Source organism: Danio rerio, chromosome 24, assembly GCF_052040795.2.
Source record: "Danio rerio strain M-AB ecotype USA chromosome 24, GRCz13ab, whole genome shotgun sequence".
NCBI lineage: Eukaryota > Metazoa > Chordata > Actinopteri > Cypriniformes > Danionidae > Danio > Danio rerio.
The window spans coordinates 11155855-11162571 of record NC_141044.1 but is presented as its reverse complement, the minus strand read 5'-3'; the positions used below and the strand labels follow the sequence as shown (position 1 = coordinate 11162571).

Below are 6717 nucleotides of genomic sequence, written 5' to 3'. Positions count from 1 at the left end.
CATTTAATGACATATCAGAAGCTAAGTCCTTTTGTTTCTATTGTGTATGCTTGCATCCATTCTTTCAAATCTTGTTCCTGCAAGATAGAGAATGCCATATGGGCTCAGAGTCGCACACTGTAAAAAGTGCTACACTCACAAAGTTGGTTCTATCTACTTTAAATAATTGCAATCTAGTTAATTTTATTTGTTTTATACCAAAAAAATAAAATTTGCTTCCTCTTTACTTAAAATATATCAGTTTTTATATAACTGTATATTTTGAATAAAACTAATGCAATTTATTTGAGTAGATTTTTGTACGTGGTTATTGTGTAGAATAAATGTTATAAAAGTGAGTTGACACAGACAATTTATTAGAGCAGCTGTCGATGTGGGCAGGTGTTCATTAAACGTGATTTTAATAGTTTGGTTCGACTCCTTTTTCATTGCCCGGGATTTAGCAGGCAGACGCAGCTTCTGCAATGGTCGACATTAACTGCTCCCAGCAGCGGATCTGATTAACACGGTAAGTTGCAAATTTAGCCGAATGATAATTGTAAAGTCATGCAAAACTGCTGTCTTCGCTAGGCAGGTGAGGTTTTAGCTTTGTAAATTGTACTGTAGCCTCAAGTATGTTAACAGTTAGACTGCTCTCACATGGAAAGCTAAGTTGGCTAACGCTAACCAACGCTAGTTTATGCTAACGATTATAAGTGATATTATTGAGAAAAAATAGTGAAAGTAGTTTTAAAACACTTAGTAGGTATAACTAACGTTGCAGAACCGATTAACAAGGTCACTGGTGGGCGTCGGGGTGTGGGGGTTCAGTTTGTTAGCGCTAACTTAGCTAAAGTTAGTTCACCTAAGTTATAGCAGCACATCAAGGGTGGATACTAAATGCAGAAACGTATGCAACAGTTAAGTAGTTTGTGTTTAACGTAAGAGAAAGTATAACTTAAAGTTTGTGTTTTAGAGATTTAGTCCATAAGTTTTTTAATGCTGCATAGTGAATAAATTACAGATTTACAATTTATTTTAACTTAAATTACATTTACTACTGATGTTTACAGAACCATTTAAATTGTATGCACCTCATTCTAAAATGCATGTTCTTGGTCTTTAGATACCAAAGTGATTTTGTTACCTGTGGATCTTCAAACTTCACATCCAGGTAAGAAAAACATTAGATACAATTACAGCTATAATTATTTGCAGGTAAGTAAAACATTGGTAAAATTGCAAACAATAGTGGGCTCCATAGAATTAAGTTACATTTGATATCTGAAGATTTTTTTTATGTGTGCAACAGTACAAACAGTATAAAAATATCCTAATGCAGTTTCTGATTATCTGTCAGTCTTTCAATAAAGCTAACTGATAACACTGAATCACTGAACTGTCATTTGCCAGTGACATTAAATTTGAAGAAAAAGTTAAATAAATGTAGCTTTAGCAAAAAATTTATGTAAACCTTAATGTAATGTGTAAAATGGCAATGTATTTATTTATTTATTTAATAAAATTTGTATTATGACGTGCAAAGTTTGGTGCAAAATGAAGATGACAATTAAATTATAGAATTTGTATTCTATAATTTTCATATAGCCATTTTCAAACAGTTTTAATATCTAAATTAAATACACATTCTTATGCTTTACAAGTTGCCAAAATAAACAAAAAATGTATACCTAAATTTTAACAATTCTTTGATTGACAGGAAACCACAATGACATGCACTGTTACACTGAGTAAAATCACAGTTTTCTTTAAAATTTGATAACTAAAAACACCTGGAATAATGTAATTACACAACCTCTATAACCTTTTTTTATTTTTTAAATAGAAGTTAGGTAATTTTAACTAAGGTAATTTTTAACTGATAAACTAAGGTGTTTCATCCATGCATCATTCTCACTGCACTTTTGTAACTTCACTTGTAGTTATTTTCTATTTAGTATTTAGCTATTTAATGTTGTTTGGTATCAACCACCTGAACTCCTGTTTCTTTTTGTCTCTACCAATAGAGTTGTGAGGAATCAGAGGTGCATGCGGCTGCCCACGGGAAAAATTTGCCATCAGCCCAACACAGTTTGGATTATCATAGGACTGTCAGAGGTTTGCCAAACCTGTCAAATGCATGATGGCTCCTGTTTGGACTTACCGATGTCCTCGACTTCAAGTATCCATCAAAACTGTATACATTTGAGATATATTATAGACTCTTTGTGGGACTGGACATTATGCATCCTAAATCTTCTTTAAAATATGCAAATCTCCTCACTGAGTTGCCTTGGATGATTTCTCAATAGGATCTGGTATTATTAATGTTTTTATTTATGTATTGTGTATGTGTAGCCACATTAATGGCCTATTTTGTAGTCACTATTAAAAGGAACACCGATTGATATTGAATACATGTTATGGTCTTTAATTCATCTTCCCATTCTTATTTAATTGTTATTGACAGGAAAGTCTGTTTATCTGTTTTTACTAGTGTATATTGTGCTTACAATATAGAAACGAAGATTTATTTTCTGAGGTTACAGCCAGAAGTCAATTAAATTTGTTTTAAATGACATATGCATGGGTAATTTTTTTTAGATCATTAAGTTCATAATACTTAATTAAAATGAGTACAGTCAACATATAGCAATGTATAAGTAAGTTAAGTTTAACAAAAAAAAGTAAGTTTATCTGATTTGAGTAATTTTAGAAATATTAGTTGGCTCAACTTAATTTTATTGCATTTGTTTTAAGCAATGTTTTAGTGTTTAAAATACTTAAAAAAGGCTGGAAGTTGAATCAACCTAAAACGTCCGATGCAACCACTTGCCTCACTTTTTATAAGTTAGATCTAAGTAACATTTTTTACAGTGCACGTGAAGCACATGATGCCATTTGTTGAGGACGGGTGAATGGCAGATGGCTCAGCCCTTGCCAGGCTGCAAAGACCGGGCATCCTGAATGGCATTCACACTCTCTGTGAGGACTATTGTCACAATCAGATGCTCGATGAAGCAATGCATCTACCAAAGTATCAACATAATGATTAATGAGAGACATTAGGCAGTTCAGTAGGTTAGCTAATTGTGGCTGAAAAGTAAAATGTTGATTTAATTTATGTTGTACAATTTGTAAAATATGCTTTATTTACACATTCAAAATTTAAAAAGAATCACATTTGATGAATTTGTAAAGTATAAAATGTCATATATACTGTAGTAAATGCCAGAAAATTCAAGATTGAGTTGCAAGTTATGCTCAATCAATAGCATTTGTCCCATAGTGTTGATTACAATTTGAATAATCTGTTCTTGTTTTTCAGACTGATACTGGATAATAACCTTATATATTTCTAAAATTACATAGAGTATTGGATGACTTCATAGTGTATGGTGCATCATGTGAGATTTAAAAAACAGAAAAAGCTATTTTTAAGTCTTTAATTTTTGTGTAACACTTTATTTTTTGACATTTAGTTTACTAAGCTGTCAACTAATTAGAAAACTTTCGAAATAAAATGTAACCTATGTGATTCTTAAAACTATTTTTATTATAGTTAATGTTAACAGGTGAAAATATGGTTTGTCACATTTTCTAAATCTTAAATCTGGGTATATACACATTTATTTATTTTATGAATTAATTTATTTACACTCCAAAAAAATTTATAATATTTTATTATTAATTCATTCATTTATTTTATTTTCAGCTTTGTCCCTTTATTAATCTGTGATGCCCTTCCAGCTGCAACCCATCACTGGGAAACACCTATACACTCTCATTCACACACATACAATACACTTAAATGTTATTTATTTATTTATTTATTGTTCTCATTTAAACTACTTATTTAAAATAAGCTGAAACAACACAATTCTTGAGATTTCATTGAGACAATTTAGTTTTTTTCAATCCACGTAAATTTGTTAAAAGTGCTAAGTTTACTTAATCAATTTGTGTTGGGACAACATGAATGAATTGTGTGGATCCCTGCATTTTTTACAGTGTACGGACAGTTTGAGCTTACCCAATTCACCTATACCACATGTCTTTGGACTTGTAGGGGAAACCAGAGCACTTGAAGGAAACCTACACGAACAAGGGGAAAACATGCAAACTCCACACAGAAATGTCAACTGACCCAGCCGAAGCTCGAACCAGCATCCTTCTTGCTGTAAGGCGACAGCGGTACTCACTGCGCCACCTCGCCAATGGTAATATTTATATTATATTTATATTCTAATACACTTATTTTGGCTTCATGCCTTTATAAAAACACTACATGAGCTTCATGTGTGCAATCACAAGCAGGGGTGGATTTAGTAATTTGGGGGCCAGAAGCAATTCCGGCAATAGGGCCCAAAAGTTCTAAAATGCCCATGCTGTACTTTGATTTATTTTTAATTTATTTATTTTGCTGTTTTTATTCTTATATCACTCAGTCTTCTTTTCTATATTTTGTCCTAAAGCAAAACAACAATAACAACATTTAAAGCATCTTGTAACACTTTTTAAAGGATTTGTTTTTATTAAAATGATATAAAAACTATTTAATTTTTAAAACTAAATCTGGTCTCACTTTATTTTGATGGTTGATTTGTTGAATTTAAGTTCCATTGTATCTACATGCCAACGAATTCTCATTAGATTATAAGTACACTGTTAGGTTGGGGTTAAGGTTAGTGTAAATTGACATGTACTTGCAAAGTTTCTTATAATCAGTTAAATGTCTGTTAAATTAGCAGTATCAACAGATATTAAGCAGACAGTCTGCTAATACTCAAATGGACCATCAAAATGAAGTGTTACCCTAAATCTTTACCTAGTTTGACTGCTGGACTGCTCCATGATTAAGGGTGGGGACACATTTGCGATGTAATAAACTTTAAACTTTTTTTTTAGACCCTCATCCTGCAAAATATGATAGAACATGATGTTATACAAAGTATATAGCTATAATTTATTCGTCTAGGTATTTACTTGGTGGCCCTCAGATTTCCTGGGGCTATAAGCAGCCGCTTACCTTGTTTATTGGTTAAATCCGTCCCCTGATCCTCAACATCAAACATGAAACACACACGGAATGTGATTTTGGGAAATTTACATCCTCTAAAAAAGTAATCATTTCATTTTTGCACTTGTAAAGACCATGTGGCTTAGTCTAAAAGTATAGCTATAACATTTTCCGGTAGCACTTTATTGTAATGGTCCATTTGAATATTAGTATTTGAGCTTAATATCTGTTGATACTCCTCCTACAACCGACATTTAACTGACTATAAGACACTTTGCAAGCACCTGTCAACTTACACTAACCCTAACCCCAACCGTAACAGTCTACTTAAAATCTAATGAGAATTAGTTGCCATGTAACTCAAATTCAACAAATGGACCATCAAAATAAAAATTGACCCATTTTCCTAAAAAAAACAACACACATTTTTTTTTTTAGTCTCATGCACTGTTAACAATTTCCTGCAGAATCTACAGTAACTTACTGGCAGCAGTTGCCAATAACTTACTGTAAATCAATTACAGGAAAAATACAGTATTTACATTTAACTACTATTAATCTTGCTGTATATGTATTTACAACGTTGTATATCTTTACCATAAAATATCCAGTCGTTTTCAAAATTAAACTTTAAAATACAGTAACATACTGCATAACTGTCCTACAGTAAAATACAGTTAATATTACAGTTAAATACTGTGTAATTTACAAAAACCATTAACACTGTGGGTGACCTGAAATCATTTATCTTTAATACTAAGACATGCATTGTATCTACAGTATGCAAATGACTGAATTATGCAAACATCTGTAGACTTTTCAGTTCACACTCAACCTTAGTATTAAAATGACTTAATTTGCCATGTTGTTTCCGCTGATAAAACCTAACTTAATCTGAAGCGCACATTTCAAATGCCGCTCCATTAGTCTAAAACTTGTCTAAATCTTCTTAAAGCTTGTACAGAGAGGCTTTACAATGGATCATGTATCCATAGTCCTCACTAAGCTATTAGTTCTGGGGCCATCCTTCATTGCCTAATTAAGCTGTACTGGAGTCAACTCAGATTACTTAAAAAAAAAAAAAAAACAGATATCCATATAATCTGTACAAATTAGTCTTGTCTCAATTCCATACATTTTGGGGGATATTCTGTCGGCTTTAACAGGACTTTACGCTGACAGATGGCAGACGTAAATTGTGAATAAATAAGCATATTGTGCATTGTTTGGAAGATTTCACAGTTAATGCTTGCTAGCGCCAGTGCCAAGTTAAACTAAGCAATTTTCCTGTTCACTTCCTCTGAACTGAAGTACAGTTATGGGTCAGAGCTGTTCCATCTGCTTGTAAAATTTACTTCACACTCGTTATCAAATGTTTGAAATGAATTATCTCTAATGCTTAAACAAACCTCTCTCGAGACTTTAATCATTTGAGCGAGTGCATGATTCATTTGGTTGGACTCCTTTGCAGTCGTGTCACGATCTGGGATGTCCACTGTGGGTCACTACAACATTGGATCCTGGTGTGACCTTAATAATTTGAATGCCCTAATCAAACACCAACTCAGGCCCCCAGAACAGTGTGCTTGTTTAGGTCATAGTTTTTAGTTTTACAGAAATTAAACCATGTACACATCCATTTTTATATAAAGCTCTGTTTTGGGCTTCCATCTACACTAAAACTGGGTTTTTAGGCAATGAAAATGTATCTATCTAAA

The 6717-nt window shown here is 32.5% G+C and overlaps 1 long non-coding RNA gene across 2 annotated transcripts; it reads left to right on the top strand.

The window, feature by feature from the left end:
- The first annotated feature begins 432 nt into the window (after positions 1-432).
- On the top strand, positions 433-6070 carry LOC147837971 (uncharacterized). Of its 2 annotated transcripts, XR_015524800.1 has the most exons (4): positions 433-508; positions 1106-1153; positions 2007-2161; positions 4049-6070. It is a non-coding gene; the product is annotated as an uncharacterized LOC147837971 (long non-coding RNA). The 2 variants fall into 2 exon arrangements; XR_015524799.1 differs by lacking the exon at positions 4049-6070 and having other exon boundaries at positions 2007-2394.
- Positions 6071-6717: the final 647 nt, after the last annotated feature.